The sequence below is a fragment of the Amia ocellicauda genome, chromosome 17, assembly GCF_036373705.1.
Source record: "Amia ocellicauda isolate fAmiCal2 chromosome 17, fAmiCal2.hap1, whole genome shotgun sequence".
Classification (NCBI taxonomy): domain Eukaryota; kingdom Metazoa; phylum Chordata; class Actinopteri; order Amiiformes; family Amiidae; genus Amia; species Amia ocellicauda.
In genome coordinates this window covers 27,230,339-27,248,464 of record NC_089866.1, presented here as the reverse complement: position 1 = coordinate 27,248,464, position 18,126 = coordinate 27,230,339, and the positions used below count along the sequence as shown (strand labels likewise).

General features: G+C 42.2%; 1 non-coding gene across 1 annotated transcript; it reads right to left on the bottom strand.

The window, feature by feature from the left end:
* Window positions 1-7,877: 7,877 nt before the first annotated feature.
* LOC136713315 (U5 spliceosomal RNA) lies at window positions 7,878-7,992 on the bottom strand. The gene has a single exon (XR_010804937.1). It is a non-coding gene; the product is annotated as a U5 spliceosomal RNA (small nuclear RNA).
* Between the last annotated feature and the right edge of the window lie 10,134 nt (window positions 7,993-18,126).

The following is an 18,126-nucleotide window of genomic DNA, read 5'->3' as shown; positions in this document are numbered from 1 at the left end:
ATTTCTTGTTGTTTTAGGTCATTACTGACTTGGTTTCAAGAGTTTGATGAATTGTAATGTTTTCTTTCAAATATACATGTAAACTCTTCACCTATGACAGAGAATACCCTAAAGTATAGTGTGCGAGCATATCAGACTGAGAGAATCATGTATTGGATGGTTTTGCATTACCTTCATTCTGTTAAGTTAGATATTCTCAATTACATTACATTTGCTTACAAATGCAATTATACAACATTTCATGTTGTTTCAGGTCTGAACTGACTTGGTTTCAAGACTTTGATGAATTGTAATGTTTTCTTGCAAATATTTATTTAAACTCTTCACCTATGACAGAATACCCTAAAGTATAGTGTTGGAGCATATCAGACTGAAAGAATCTTATTTTGGATGGTTTTGCAATTTCTTCATTCTGTAATGTTTGATGTGCTCAATTGCATTACATATGCTTACAAATGCAATTTTGCAACATTTCATGTTGTTTCAGGTCAGATCTGACTTGGTTTTAAGAGTATGATGAATTGTAATGTTTTCTTGCAAATATTCATGTAAACTCTTCACCTATGACAGAGAATGCCCTGAAGTATAGCGTGGGAGCATATCAGACTGAGAAAATCATATTTTGGATGGTTTTGCATTATCTTCATTGTGAAAAGTTTGATGTGTTCAACTGCTTTACATGTGCTTACAAATGCAATTTTACAAAATTTCTTGTTGTTTCAGGTCAGATCTGACATGGTTTCAAGATTTTGATGAATTGTAATGTGTTTTTGCAAATATACATGTAAAGTCTTCACCTATGACAGAGAATGCCCTTAAGTACAGTGAGTGGGGAAAAAAGTATTTGATCCCCTGCTGATTTTGTACGTTTGCCCACTGACAAAGAAATTATCAGTCTATTATTTTAATGCTAGGTGTTTTTTAACAGTGAGAGATGGAATAACAAGAAAATCAAGAAAAACACATTTCAAAAAAGTTATACATTGATTTGCATGTTAATGAGTGAAATACGTTTTTTCCCCTCACTGTATAGTGTGGGTGCATATGAGGCTGAGAGGAACTTGATTTGGATGGTTTCTTTTTTGTGGGCTGAGGAGAAGGAAGGGCGGTCAAGCAAATAAGCATGCTAAGATACGCAGCAGCAGCAGCAAGCAGCCCCCCATCCAGCCAGCAAGCCAGTCTGGCTGGCAGTGACTGAGTGGTTGACAGACGGCATGCCACGGAATGTACGTTGATAAAATCGATAAAAACGAAAAACGGTCAGTCCTCCTGGGGGAGGGACACACAGCCCCCCTGGCTGCCCAATATGTCATCACCTGCCACAGCCTGAGGGACACAGAGACACATGAGCAGCAGCTGTAAATAAAATGTAAATACTTGTTTATAATGTAATGTATGTTTGTAATCAAATCAATTAGTAATCTGTACATACTACACTTACTTTCTTTCTATGTATAAAATATAATTTATATTTCATTTAATTTTGTTATTCTGTACTTTAATACACCTTATTGTGTTTTATACTTGTATTTAGTATTTATTTTCCATATATGTATGTAAGTCTAATTGCTTTGACAATACAATTTTATTTTTTCATGTCAATAAAGCACTTTAAATAAAATTAAAAAATGAAATTGAGAGAGAGAGAGATGCCCAAAGTAAGGGACACACAGCCCCCCTGGCTGCCCACTATGTCACCGCCTGCCACAGCCTGAGGGGTACATTGACACACGAGCACCGGCTGTAAATAAAATGGAAGTACTCGTTTGTAATGCATGTGATTGCATTTCAAAAAAGGAATCTGGAAATAGTAAACCTATTTTCTTAATTTGTATGTTTTAAAGATCACATTTTATTACATTTTGTTTTTCTGTACTTTATTACATCTTATTGTGATTTATAATTGTATTGTTTCTTTCCCATATATATGTATGTATGTATGTATGTATGTATGTATGTATGTATGTATGTATGTATGTATGTATGTATGCATGTATGTATGTCCAATTGCTTTGACAATACAAATGCACTGAATTGAGAGAGAGAGAGAGAGGGAGAGAGAGGGAGAGAGACAGACAGACACTAACACACCCACCCACCCACACACACACAAATTCAAATTCAAGGAGCTTTATTGGCATGACCAATCACAATATTGCCAAAGCAGATACAAATATACAATCAAACAAGACAAACATAGCATGACAGAATACAGTTTACGTATATTGTACACACTAAAATAACATGAAGTAGAATGTATGTGGCATTACAATTATATCAAAAAAGGCATTGAACCCGACTGTTTTTTTTTGTTTGTTTTTCAATTGGATTCCCTCAGGCCAGTGTCTACACACTGTCGCAGTCCACTGCTCCTCTTCTAGCAGGACGGGGAGTTTGCAGCCATCAGGGAGCTGATCGAATTCAGGGCTTTTATGTTTTATTTGTTGCCATTAGGTCTCCCTGATTTGTGTGTATTTAGGGCAGGACAACATTCCTGTGCAGCTCTGTTTCAACCTCTCCCAGATCACAGTGACCACATAGCCGCTTTTCTCTGGCAATCCAGGTTTTCTTGTGCCGGCCAGTTTCTATGGCCAGGCTATGGTCACTGAGCCTGTACTTGGTCAGGATCTGTCTGTGTTTTGTGTTTTTGACCCTGAACAGATACTCCGCCAGGGTGAACTCTTTCTTTAGGGCCTAATAGCACTGTAGTTTATTATTGGATCCAATTTCATGTTTCCAGTGTAATTTGTAGCTGTTTTCCAGATTGTTATTAACAGTTTGCATTGTACTTGCTGGGAGTTTTTTGCTGGTGGTGCTCTGGAGCTCACTGGTGTTGATTTGGCTCAATTGGCTGAGCTCTAGCACCATGCATCTGAATGGGCTCTCTCCCGCTGCTGCAGGTGGACCTAGTAGTTTAGAGCTCGCTTCTGTATGGAGTGGAGTAATGGGTACCGGCCCAACTCGGCCCTGCAGGCGCTGTTGGCTACGCTCCTGTGAACCTGCAGGAGGTGTTTGCAGAACTCCAAATGGAATCTTTCTGTTGGGCTTTCATCCCATTTTTTGTACTTGTGGTTCATAAGTGCACCCCAGACTTCACTGCCATACAGAAGGATTGGTTTAATAACATTGTCAAAAATTTTGAGCCAGATTTGTATTGGAGGTTTAATTTTGTAGAGCCGATTCTTTATGGCATAAAAAGCCCTGCATGTTTTATCTCTCAATGCATTCATCGCCAGGGTGAAGCTGCCAGACGCAGTGCTCCAGGGGGTTGTTGTCCAGGGTGAAGCGGGTGTATCCCTGAGATCTAGCTTTCTTCTGGAAAACCATAACTCTGGTCTTGTCCAGATTGACTATCATGGCCCATTTCTGACAGTACTGCTCCAGCAGTGCTAGGTTCTGCTGCAGCCCATGCTCTGTGGGCGACAGCAGCACCAGGTCATCTGCGTAGAGCAGGAACTTGATCTCTCTGTCGTGGAGAGTGAGGCTGGGGCGTCAGACCGCTCCAACACTGTTGCCAACTCGTTGATGTAGATGTTGAACAGTGTCGGGCTCAGACTGCAGCCCTGCCTCACTCCCCGCCCCTGAGTGAAGAACCTCTGGTCTCCAATCTTCACTGCGCACTCGTTCTCTGTGTACATCGATTTGATGATGTCATAGACTTTACCCCCTACACCACTTTCAAGGGTTCTAAGGAATAAACCTTTATGCCAAATTGAGTTGAATGCTTTTTTTAAATCTATAAAACAGGCAAAAACCTTTCCTTTATTTTTTTGGTGGACGTGTTTGTCTATGAGGGTGTGTAGGGTGTAAATATGATCAGAGGTGCGGTAATTTGGTAGGAAGCCAATCTGACTCTTATTCAGGACACTGTGCTTGGTAAGGAAGGCCAGTATCCGGGCATTGATGATACTGCAGAACACCTTCCCCAGGTTACTGCTCACACAGATGCCCCGGTAGTTTTTCGGGTCCAATTTGTCTCCACGCTTATGAATCGGGGTGATCAGTCCTTGATTCCAGACCTCAGGGAAACACCCGGCTTTCAAGACCAGGTTGAAGATCTTCAGCAGGGCCTCCTGTAGCTTCAGGCTGCTGTGGTTTAGCATCTCGTTCAGGATGCCGTCGGGCCCACTGGCTTTCCTGGGCCTGAGGTCTCAGAGCTTTTCTCTCAGTTCAGCTCCTGTTATTGGGAAGTCCAGTGGGTTTTGATATTCTTTGATTTTTCTCTCTAATTCATCTAGTTTTTTTAGAATTACATTTTGTTCCAGATTTAAATTGTTTTTGTTTGGTTCCTGATAAAGTTTACTAAAATAATTTTTCAAAATATTTCCATTTTGGATTGCCAAGTCTTTGTTTGTTTTGGATGTATTTAATTGGTTCCATAGTTCCGAAAATGAGTTTTGCTCAATGGACTCCTCTATTTGGGTCAGTTGTTTGGACACGTGTCCTCTTCTGATGGAGCAGGTGTTAGTACTGTGTCAGAGCCACGCAGTAGCCCAATCTCAGCTCTGTGTTATGCGGCTCGGCTCTAGAATTAGAAACTTAATTTTGTTTGAAGTTTGTTTTCAGGTATAGAACTGTTTGGCAGTGGTCTGATAGAGTGGTTTGTTGCCTGACTATGAATGCATTGATAGATTGTGGGTCCATGTCTGTGATGGCATAGTCCACCACGTTGCTTCCTACAGCAGAGCTGAATGTGCATCTGCCCTGAGAGTCCCCTCTGATCCTGCCGTTAACGATGTACAGACCCAGGCTTTTACAGAGCTGCAGCACCTGCTTCCCGCTCCTGTTCACCACACCATCGAAGCTGCTCCTCTGAGTGGAGACGGGTGTGTGGTACAAAGGGCTCTGTCCAATCACATGGCTGCTGCCCTCTGTGCTGATGTAGTCAACCTCTCTGCCAGTCCTAGCGTTGAGGTCTCCACACAGCAGCACTGAGCCCAGGGTTTGGAAGTGGCCAATTTCTGATTGTAAGTTTTGGAAGCACCCTTCTCGGTGATAGGGGCAGTCAATTGGTGGCATGTAAACTGTGCACAGGAATGTGTCGAATTGGGAATGGAGAATTTTCTTTTCAATTTTGAGCCATAAATGTGTGTCTCCTCTTTTAACGGGAGAGACAGTGTTTTTGAGTTCCTCTTTGTACCACACAATGATGCCCCCTGAATCCCTGCCACGTTTAATGTGGGGGTTCTTTAGGGAGGGGACTATGAGTTCTCTATACCCATTGGGACAGTGTGTAGACATGCCTGAATTACTCCATGTTTCATGGAGGACTATAATGTCCATATTGCGTAAACTATTTACAAAGTCTGGGTCTGTGCACTTCAGTCTGAACATTGAGGAGCACAGGCCCTGGATATTCCAGCTACTTATTGTGAATGATCCCATGTTTAATTACAGAAGAGAAGTATTATTTACAGTAGTAAAGAAATAAGAGGTGATTAGTGTTTTACAGTTTCATTTTGAATGCAGATGAATTAGATTACATTCTGATATTATTTTTGTTTTTAGTTTTGTTTCCTTAATATTTTGGTGTCAGATCAGGTTAAGAAGATGTCTTATCTCACTTAGCTCTGTGCTGGTGGGGTTTCCTGTCTGGTTGGACACGGCTGCAGTGTAGTTGAGTTGCAGGGCCTGCGGTGGATGTTTTGGCCCCTGGTCCCGCTCCTGCTGGCTGGCAGCTCTTCCTGGGCTGCACTTGGTGTGGGGGGGGCGGGGCCTGTGAGGCCTGTGGCTCTTAGGGGCCCAGGGGCGTCTTGTCGTGTTCCCAGCCTCATTGTAGGGGGTGCTGGCAAGCTCTCTGCCCAGGGTGATGTCCTTGAGGGCCTTTGCAAACATTTTCACACCCTCCCTGTTGAGGTGCACCTGGTCGTGCATGTGGAAGGGCCGGATGTAGCGATGGTGTGCCAGGTGTACGCTGGGCATCAGGGCGCAGCCCCTGGACAGCTCTGCGTTGATGCCATGGATGGTATGGTAGGGCACATCTGCTCGGAGCAGCAGGGAGGACATGATTATTTTGGCACAGGGGAATTCTCTGGCTGCTGTTTCTGCGACCTGCTGAAGGGATTTTGCCACATCCCCTCTGTCTGAGTGCAGGTTGTTGGTGCCGGTGTGAATCAGGATGCACTTGGGGCTGGTACAGGGTGTGTAGGGCACTCTGTGTTGTTGGGCATCTTATCTTCAAGACTCTTCATCCAGGGATACATCACCTCTCATCTAGGTACCTCACGTTAAGAGTCTATCAGGATGAGCAATTCGGGATAACCCTGTTTTTTTTCCTGTGTGTCTGGGGCTGTGTGTGTGTGTGTCTGGCTGTGTGTCTGGGGCTGTGTGTGTCTGCCTGTATGTCTGGGGTTGTACTTGTGTCTGGGGCTGTGCATGTCTGCCTGTGTGTTTTGGGCATTGTGTGTGTCATTAGTGGCAGTGCAGGGCGAGTGGGTGCTCTGTTGGTCTCTCGCTGCAGCAGTGCAGGGTTGGCTGCCTCTCAGGTCCTGCAGCTCTCTCTGTAGGCTCCTCAGATGGCTGTGCTTGCTCAGCTCCTCTTTCAGTCTCTGAAGCTCTGTTTTCATGGTCTGGTTTTCCTCCTCCAGCTCTCACGGCCGCTCTGAGCTCCTAGACCTCGGCTCTGTGCTCGTTCTTCAGCCTGTGCACCTGGTCCCTGAGCTGGTCCGCTGGGCTGGGATGGTCCAGGGTGGCCAGTGTGTGTTCCGTGCGCTCCCTGAACTCTGTGAACTGCAGCTCCAGCACGGACAGGCACTCCTTCAGGGCTCTGATGTTGCTGCTCTGTTTCGGGGAGTCGGTGCCAGGACTGCACTGGGGGTTGGAGGGCAGGCTGTGGGGCTGTGCGGGTGCCGGCTCCTGGGTTGTGTTTGGGTGGAGTTGCTGCATGTTTTCCAGCTCTGGTTCTGTCTTCTCTCTGTCTGCTCGCTCTCTCAGTGCTTGGAAGTTCTCCTCAAACAGGTTGAGGCTGCTCTCACTGCCCTGCACCATTATAGTGCCATTCTTTTACACATTGACAGTGAGCATGGTGCTGTCTGTATCACTGTCCTCAAACACGCTCAGCTGTTGGCCTTTGCTGATGCCCCTCTTTCGGATATTGCAGTAGGTGTTGCACAGGGCCGTGTACCAGGTGGTGGGGTGCCGGGTGTAGAGGAGCAGGTTGCACTTCACCCTGCTGGTGCCCACTGTGGAGTAGTCTGCAATCAGAGTCTCGGGGGGTTCCTCAGCACTTTGTCTTTGTGGTTTTTCTTTGCCTGTGCAGAGCGCAGCTCCTCGGGGTATTTGATCTCCCTGCTGCTGCTGCTGATGCTGCTGTCTGAAGTGGATACATTTTCAAATGTATCCTTTTTCACTGGCAGTTGGAAAGCCTTCTTCAACTGTCACTTCACTCTGCATCTTTCAAATTTCTTACAGCAGTTTGAAGAGATCGATATTGATTTTTATTAAGAATTATAATTATTATTACTAGCTATTTCTTGATCCGTAGTATTTGTTTATTGCAGTTTTATAGTCTTATATAGACTTAACTCCTGCCTGTCTCTTTGATCTTTGTCTTCAGATTCTATCTTTAAATTTCCTCTTTCTATTCATTTTTTTCTTGTAAAATGTTCTCCTCGTCTTCAGTGAACCTTCATTTAGTATTGTTTTAAAACAAAAATCACAACTTATAACTTTAACTACTTAAAAACTGTAATTTTTGTAAGATCTCATTCTCTCTGTGTCTGTCTCTGGCTGTCTCTCTCTCTCTCACACACACACACACACACACACTCTCTCACTGTGTACCTTAGCAGCTTGCAAATAAGCTTTATTTGCTTGACCGCCCTTCCTCCTCCTCTGCCCACATATGCCCAATCTGCTGTTCACCTGGATCACAGCTTTGCCCCAAAAAGGCGGAGCCTCCCATAAATGGTACAAACTCATTCACATTCCCCTCCACGGAAAGCTTTAGCAAAAGGCAAAAGCGTTATACATAATGAGGAGGAACCCGAGTCCAAGATGCTTCCAATCAGCCCGTGGGGGCAGGCCACGCTCCAGGGGGCCAGGGTAACTGGACGGGGACGACAAACGCACAGAACAGAGAGAGAGAGCGAGAGATGCCCAAAATAGGGGACACATTCCTTAACAAAATAATGAATGCCCACCCAATCGTTGATAAAATCGATAAAAAAGAAAAACGGTCAGCCCTCCTGGGGGAGGGACACACAGCCCCCCTGGCTGCCCACTATGTCGCCACCTGCCACAGCCTGAGGGGCACAGATGTAAATACTTGTTTGTAATGCATGTCATTGCATTTCTAAAAAGGAATCTGGAAATAGTAAACCTATTTTCTTTATTTGTATGTATTAAAGATCACATTTTATTACATTTTGTTTTTCTGTACTTTATTACATCTTATTGTGATTTATAATTGTATTGTTTCTTTCCCATATATATGTATGTATGTATGTATGTATGTATGTATGTATGTATGTCCAATTGCTTAGACAATACAAATGCACTGAATTGAGAGAGAGAGAGAGAGATATGAGCTCCTAAAAAAAACATTTGTTTTTATGCATAAGGGGGTTTAATTTGTGATCTACAAATGAATATATAGTACTATAAACATACACAGAAGACATGGAATAGAAATTATAATTTTAAGAGAAACACAAAAAGAAGAAAGCAGAGAGACAGTTCAGGAAGAAAAGTCAGAAAAGAAAAGCTGAAGACAAGAATTCAAGGTAAGACCTTTCACCTATAGAGACAAATAATTAAAAAAATATGAATAAAATAAATAAGCATTCTCAGAAAATGAAAATGCAGTTCTCCGATTTGAATAGAGTGACAGTTGGAGAAAGCTCAACTGCCACTGAGACTGATACAAATGTATTGAACAGCAGTCTGACTGCAGAGCTGCCTTTTGAAATCCGATACCCTGAAGACAATCGCTCTGCACAGGCTAGGAAGGATTACAAACAAGCTGTGATGAGAGCATCTCCTGAGACCCTCATCATAGACTACAACAGTAAAGGAGAAAACAGTGTCAAGAACAATCTACTGTTCTACACCCAGTACCCCACCGCCTTTCACAAAACCCTGTGCCAGACATACCCCAATAACAACAAGAGGGGCATTAGCAGAGGCAGGCAGATCTCAGTGCTGGGAGAGAAAGACACAGACAGTGTGATGCTCACTTTTAATGTATACCACAACGGGACCATCATGGTGCAGGGCAGCGAGAGCAGTCTGGACTAATTCGTTCTCGGCGTCCGCACTTTAAAGCAGCAGACTGAGGCAGAGAAACAGAAGCCAGAGCCGGCCACCCTGCAGTCTGCCCCCAGCCACACGGAGCCAAACAGTGCCCCATCTTCCCTGTCTCCCTAAAACTCTCCAGCAATATTAAAACACTAAAGGAATGCCCGACAGCACAGAGAGCCCTGGAGACCCCGCAGCCCCACTCCCCACTCCCCACTCCCCAATCCCCAGAGGGCCCATCCAGCACAGCAGAGCGGACAGCTGGGGACCAGCACAGCCACACAGCTACGCAGCAGCGGCTTCCAGAGCCTGGAGGCCCGATGCTGCCCAGCTGGCCCAGATAAGGCAACTCCTCAGTGTCATCTGTACCACACTGCTGAGTTAACTGAGCCTCAACACACATATATATGGTTGTGGAGATAGAGGGTAAGAAAAAATTTGATTTAATTATTCTGATATTTTGATGCAAAGTTAAAATCTGTGAGTGATAATGCTACCAATGATAATAATAGAATTCTATACATTATGTATATCCATATATAACTATTAATAGTAATATAATATCAGTTGTAGACCACAATATAAACTTTCTTATGTAGAAGAGACAAGTATACTAAAATATATTAACATGTCCTTTAAAATAAGCAGTTGGAATATCCAGGGTCTGCACTCCTCAACTTTTGGAATGAAGAGCACAGACCCTAAACTGATCAACACTGTAAATAGTTCAGATATTTTCATTCTTGTAGAGATTTGGTGCCATGCAGATATGTCTACACATTGTCCCAATGTATACAGGGAGCTGATAGTGCCCTCCTATAAAAAACCCAAAGTCAGGTGTGGCAGGGCGTCAGGGGGGATTATCGTGTGGTACAGGGAGGAGCTCCGAGCAGCCCTGTGCCCAGTACAGAGAGGAGACACACACATGTGGATGAAAATCAGAAAAGACACCCTACAAAATAACACGGATCTATACCTATGTGTAATTTATATGCCCCCTGCAGACTCGCCCTACTATAATGAGGAAGGCTTTCAAGAGCTTCAGAAAGAAATCTGCCACTTCCAGACCCTGGGCTCTGTACTGCTGTGTGGCGATCTCAATGCCAGGACTGGCAGAGAGATGGACTACATCAGTACAGAGGGGAACACACACCTGTTCGGAGACTCCCTGCTGTGCCACACACACACCTCCACACTGAGACACAGCCACGACAGCGTGGTAAACAAGAGCGGGAAGCAGGTAGTGCGCCTCTGTAAAAGCCTGGGTCTATATATCGTCAATGGCAGGACCAGGGGTGACTCTCTGGGGAGATTCACATACTGCTCGGCTCTGGGCAGCAGTGTGGTGGACTACGCCATTACTGACCTGGACCCACAAGCCATCAATGCGTTTATAGTCAGACAACAATCTCCACTATCAGACCACAGCCAAATAACACTCTACCTAAAAAGATCAACGCAGCCACAAATCAGAGCCAAACTTCACACAAAACTGGTCTCCCTGCCCCCCAGTTACAGATGGTCAGATCCCAGCATAGAGAACTACACAAGAGCCCTGAATAGTGATGAGATTGAAAATATGTTAGACAGATATCAATCCTCACACTATCAAATAAACCAAAACGGAATAAACTCAGCCACCAAAACATTGAACGAAATATTTGAAAGACTGGCTTTAAAATAAAAAATTAAAACAATTAAAAACCAAAATAAAAAATCATCTAAAAGAAAAAAAGAACAGTGGTTAGACCAGGAGTGTGAAACGTCTAGGAAACACCTGAGGCATTTTTCCAACACTAAACACAGAGAGCCTGACAACCAGGAGGCTCGCCTCAGCTACTGCCAGGCCCTGCGGCACTACAACAGCTCCTCAGGAAGAAAAAAGACCACTACATGGGCAGAAAACTGACAGAGATCGAAGAGACTATTGAGCAAAACTCTTTCTGGGAATTATAAAAAAAAAGAAATACCCCAAAAACCAAAAATGAAATACCAATCCAAAATGGAGAAATCTGGAAAACACTTTGAATTTTTTTTTTTAAACAATCCAAACCCAGAACAGGTGAAAATATTAGAAAACCTAAAAAAATTGGAAGAAATCATTAAGAATAATAAAAATCCCTTAGATAACCCAATCACAATACAGGAACTAAAAAGTGGAGACAAATTAGACCCCAATAACTACCGGGGCATCTGTATGAACAGTAACCTGGGGAAGGTGTTCTGCAGTATCATTAACACCCGGATACTGGCCTTCCTTATCGAGCATAATGTCCTGAGTAAGATTCAGATTGGCTTCCTACCAAAACACTGCACAACCGATCATATTTACACCCTACACACCCTCATAAATAAATATACCCAAAACAATAAAGGAAAAATATTTGCCTGTTTTGTAGACTTTAGAAAGGCATTTGACTCAATCTGGCAAAAAGGATTATTTTATAAACTTCTACAGAGTGGTGTAGGGGGTAAAGTTTATGAAATCATTAAAGCAATGTATTCTGAAAACAAATGCAGAGTTAAAATTGGCAACTCAAGAACAGAGTTCTTCACTCAGGGGCGGGGAGTGAGACAGGGCTGCAGTCTGAGTCCAGAGTTGGCAACAGTGTTGGAGCAGTCTGACGCCCCCGGCCTCACTCTCCATGACACAGAGATCAAGTTCCTGCTCTACGCAGACAACCTGGTGCTGCTGTCGCCCACAGAGCAGGGACTGCAACAGAACCTGGCACTGCTAGAGCAGTACTGTCAGAAATGGGCCCTGGCAGTCAAACTGGATAAGACCAGAGTTATGGTTTTGCAGAAGAAAGCCCAATCTCAGGGAAACAGGAACCGCTTCATTCTGGGCAGCACAGTATTAGAGCACTGCACCAGATACAACTACCTTGGCCTGACCATCAGTGCATCAGGGAGCTTCAGCCTGGCTATAAACGCATTAAAAGACAAGGCACGCTGGGCATTTTATGCCATAAAGACACAATTTGGTAAAACAACAGTACCAATAACCATTTGGATTAAAATATTCAACTCCATCATCCAACCAATACTGCTATATGGGAGCAAAGTGTGGGGTCCCCTCATGAACCTCAATAACAAAAATTGGGACAAAAGCCCCACAGAAATATTCCACCTAGAATTTATTAAAAACATCTTACACGTACACAGAAACGCCCACAACATCACCTGCAGAGCTGAATTAGGACTCTTCCCTCTGCACATAGCCATACAAAAAAGAGCAGCAGAGGTCTGGCTGCACCTAAACACAGCAGAGCCCCAGTCCTACCAATACAAGGCCCTACTGAGTAATCACCTCTCCCCAGACAAGGACCCCCTGGGCCGGCTGGCTCTGAGGCACACAGAGCCCAGTCACAGAGAGCCCGAACACACAACGACCAAAACAACAACAATTGGGAAAATTGACATGTACCTGAAAAGTAAATACACAAAAGAATGGAGACACGAATTAGAATTACAAAACAAATTGGAATGCTACCAGGTCCTGAATAGAAACATGAAATTGGCTGAATACTTAAAAATCCAAAATATAAAAGATAGACAAAATCTAACTAAATACAGGCTCAGTGACCACAGCCTCGCCATTGAAAAAGGCCGCTACAGAAATCTCTGGGTGGCCAGAGAAGAGCAGCTGTGCAGCCAGTGTGACCTGGGGGAGGTTGAGACAGAGGCGCATTTCCTGCTGTCCTGCCCTAAATACACATAAATCAGGGAGACATACTTTATTAAATTCAAAAACATTATATGTTTAAAATGTAATTAGTGAGTGTGTGTGTGTGTGTGTGTGTGTGTGTGTGTGTGTGTGTGTGTGTGTGTGTGTGTGTGTGTGTGTGTGTGTGTGTGTGTGTGTGTGTGTGTGTGTGTGTCGTCCTAGGATATAAAAGTGGGGACTCGTGCTGCTCTCTGCTATCTTAGTGGGGACTTCATCTGACTCCCTGGAGAACTGCCACACAAACAGGGTTCAGATCTCATTCTACTATTGCGTGTTAATATTTCTCATATTTAAAGTGTTCCTTTATTCCCTGGGCTCATTTTCAAAATTTTTCACACAGAGGTGTGTGATGTCATTGTGTTCTATTCAAGTGGGGACTTGTGTCACTCCACTGTAAGAGCTGGTATTAGAAGATGTTATGAGGCCTGTGAGGATGTAGACGATACAATAAGATGATCTTAACATGTTTTTCTTTGTTTGTTTTATATATTCATACATTATTTATTTTCTAACAATATAGTCTAACACACCCTGGTGTGTGAGTGTCGTTCTGACCTATTTGTGGGGACTCGTCGCTCTCTGCTGTCTAAGTGGGGACTCCATTTTATTAAACTCCTCTGAGAAATATAAACACAATTGCAGATGTGAATACTTCCATAATATATTTAAAAATACATTTCTATTAATTCTGCTTCTGATGTGTTAAATGTTGTCTTGCATTGTACTTACACACAGACACTGGTGTGTGAGCGTCGGTCTGTGCTATCCAAGAGGGGACTTGTATCATTGGTTACTATCCAACTGGGAACACAGGAGTGTGGGTGTCGTCCTGCACCATATAAGTGGGGACCCGTGTCATTGGTTACTATCCAACTGGGGACTCTGTATTGTAACGTTTAGTTTCTCCACAGGGAATTAAGGACCCGATAAGTTATAGCACCAATGATTACATATCATACACAAACAAACTGAAAAATATAGAATTATATATTTAATTTAGTAGTTGGCATGAATCAACATGAATTGGAAAGAACTGACTATGATTATTGTAAAGGCACTGACTGTTTAGATGGGCATGGCAACTAATAGATTCACAACTTTTAAAGTCCAAGCCACCACAAATCTAGGCAGACAGGCCTCACAGACAGCTCTCCCTTACTAACAGGATAATATAAAATCTCACTGACGACTTTTAGTTAATCTCATAAAATGAATCGAGAGGTCAGTTAAATCAGCTGTTACATAGGTCGGGTTAAATGCACTATATTACGTATTGGATCATTGAAAGATACAGCCTATACATTACACACAGTTTACTTATTAAATTATGTCATTGCCTACTCCAGATTAATCTTTCTTTAAATTATATGAGCAGAAATTTTTTTTTAAAAAGGGAACAGTAAACCTGGTAGAATGGAACGGACCTATCTGTACAATGTTGAGTTGAGTTTGGGGGATTACATTTCTGAATCTTAAATCACTAAATCTTACACTAAAAGCTTCAGTAACACAAACATTGTTTCATAACCTGGATTGGTTCTCCAGCACATTAGAAAGAAAGGCTCAGGCCTTATTTAAAAACTGTCATGTTGCCTTAATAAAGATTTCAAGTGACCATTTTCATTTTCTCCTTTTTGTGAACAAGCCATACAGAGTTGGTTGCAATTTCAATTTCACCTGCACGAGAAGCCAGAACAGATATTACAACACATTATATGGCACAAATCAAATATACTAATACATAGACAAAACTTTATGGGGATTTTTATTTTAATAATTTAATATTTTAGTAATTTTCCTGAAAGATATGAACAATAATGATGGAATGATGTCACATTTGTAGCTGGACAAAGTATGGGGAAAAAGGTCTGCTCACTCCAAAGTTACAACCAACCAGATGCTGCCTGATGCTGCCTGCAGAAATGGAGGTGGCGAATGGGTGAGGGGGAAGGAAGCAAACTCGTTTGTCTGCCTTATATTAAAGAGCAGAATTGGCTAAAACAGATTCCAATAAACAGAAAAATATATCCGATTCTGGCGATGTCATATATATGGGGCATCAAGTGTCCCCAGGCAGCTGTTTTGGTTACAGGTTCAGGAGTGGTTGAAAATGCAAATTAATTTACAACCAACTCTGCTGATAGCTATGTTGGGTGAGTAATAGTCAAACAATTAATAATATAATAATTCTTCTGTCAGAAACTTAATTTTTCAATCACAATCTGTGAATACTGTGTTTAGAAAGGTTCAGAAGCTGAGGGATGAAGGGACTGATCAGTAGGCTACTGGTGTGACAAAATAATCATATTTAACTTTGAGAATTGTGTATTGCTTTGTGACTGCTGTGAGAAGTACCGTGTTAAAGCCATGTATGTAACAAAGAAATGGTTGAGATGGTAAATGATTGCTTTCTAACTCAATTTGTCAGGGAACCAACCAGAGAGAGCATATGCATTGACTTGATCTTTTCAAATGACCAAGACACTAGCTAGAGAACCAATGGCAAACTGTGATCACAATATGGTTAGCTTTGAGGCATTCTTTTAAAAAACAAGGTCCAAGTCTAAAGCAATGGTCTACAATTTTAGAAAAGCAAACCTTGAAGGTATGAGGCGGCTCTTAGAAGAGGTAGACTGGAGCACACTGGATACAGAGTCAGTTGAAAATGGATGGTTATATTTTAAGAATATACTACTTGAGGCTCAGGAGCAATTTGTACCTAAACTTTTTTAATAGAGGTATGCAAAAAAATATCTAGAGAAACAAAATGTTGTATAGCACATACAAAAGGGATGGAGACTAAACAAAATACATAGAATATGTTGAGATGCAAAGAGATCTTAAGAAAGGGATCAGGAAAGCAAAGAGGGAAATAGAAAGAAACAGCTCTTGGAGCTAAAACTAATGCAAAGAGCTTTTTTCAATACTACAACAGCAAGAGGTCAATAAAGGAGGAAGTGAAACGGATAAAGGGCAAAAATTTAAGTATCTTGGAAAATGAACAAGCTGTGGCAAATGAGGTTTTCACAAAAGAAAAAAACTATTAACATGCCACAGGTTAACAATCAGTCCAGGCAAATCCTAAGAGAGATCAGGATAAATGAGGAGGAGGTACTAAAGGGATTAGCAGAATTAAAAACAAACAAATCACCTGGGCCAGATGGTATATTTCCAACAGTACTTAAAGAAATTAGGGAAATTATTTACAGGCCACTAACTCAAATATTCCAAATGACACTTAGAACAGGGGATGTGCCAACTGACTGGAAGACAGCAAATGTCATACCAATCCAAAAGAAAGGGGACAAAACTGAGCCAGGAAATTACAGACCAATCAGTCTCACCTTCATCACTTGTAAAATGTTGGAAAAAATGATTAGAAAAATGAATGAAAATGAAAACCATATTCTTGGAGATAGTCAACATGGGTTTAGATGAGGCAGATCATGTCTTACAAATTTATTGGAGTTTTCTGAACATGCAACTGCAGCTGTAGATCACGTGAAAGCATATGATATGATGTACTTAGATTTTCAAAAACCTTTTGATAAGGTTCCATATCAAAGACTGATCCTCGAATTGGAAGCTGTAGGCATTCAGGGTAATGTAAGTAGATGGATTATGAACTGGTTGATGTATAGGGAACAGAAGGGTGTTGATTAGAGGAGTCACTGGAGTCTAACTGGAGTGAGGTTGTTTGTGGAGTTCCACAGGGATCAGTACTAGGGCCTTTGCTTTTTCTAATCTATATTAATGATCTAGACTCTGGGATGGTTAGCAAACTTGTCAAATTTGCAGATTATACTAAAATAGGTGGCTCAGCAGATACAATCTTGGCAGCACAGGCTATTCAAAGGGGCCGACACCTGTCTGATTAAATTCAATGTGGACAAGTGCAAGGTAATACATGCAGGTAAATGTCCACTGTAATTACACTATGGGAGGTACAGATCTTGATGAAGTAATGCATGAGAAAGGCCTAGGAGTCTATGTGGACTCCTCACTTTCCCCATCCAAACAATGTTGCGGAGCAATAAAAAAGGCAAACAGAATGCTAGGGTATATTGTCAAAAGTGTAGAATTTAAAACAAGGGCAGTAGTGTTAAGACTGTACAATGCACTAGTTAGAGCTCATCTGGAATACTGTGTACAGTTCTGGGCACCACACTTCAAGAAGGATATTGCTGCTCTAGAGGCAGTTCAGAGAAGAGCAACCAGACTTATTCCAGGTCTGAAGGGAATGTCCTACTGAGAGACTGAGGGAACTGAACCTTTTCACCATGGAACAGAGGAGAATATTGAAAAAAGCTCTTTGCATTGGTTTTAGCTCCAAGAGCTATGTTTCTTTCTATTTCCCTCTTTGCGTTCCTGATGCCTTTCTTAAGATCTCTTTGCAGCTCAACATATTCTATGTATTTTGTTTCGTCACCATCCCTTTTGTATGCGCTATACAACATTTTCTTTTTATATTTTTTTTGCATACCTCTATTAAACCATTTTGGCCAGTGTTTTTTGTTCCTCAATTTGCTAAGTTTTGGTACAAATTGCTCCTGAACCTCAAGTAGTATATTCTTAAAATATTCCCATCCATTTTCAACTGACTTTGTATCCAATGTGCTCCAGTCTACCTCTTCTAAGTGCCGTCTCATACCTTCAAGGTTTGCTTTTCTAAAATTGTAGACCATTGCTTTAGACTTGGACCTTGTTTTTTGAAAGAATGCCTCAAAGCTAACCATATTGTGTTCACAATTTGCCATTGGTTCCCTAACTGCTGTCCCCCTGACTCTATCTTGGTCATTTGAAAAGATCAAGTCAATACATGCACTCTCTCTCGTTGGTGTCTGACAAATTGAGTTAGAAAGCAGTCATTTCAGCAGCACAGGTTATTCAAAGGGATTTAGATAATATTCAGTTATGGGCCGACACCTGGCAGATGAAATTCAATGTGGACAAGTGCAAGGTATTACATGCAGGTAACACAAATGTCCACTATAATTACACTATGGGAGGAATAGAACTAGGACTAGTAACACATGAGAAAGACCTAGGAGTCTATGTGGACTCCTCACTTTCTCCATCCAAGCAATGTGGGGAAGCAATAAAAAAGGCAAACAGAATGCTAGGGTATATTGTCAAAAGTGTAGAATTTAAAACAAGGGAAG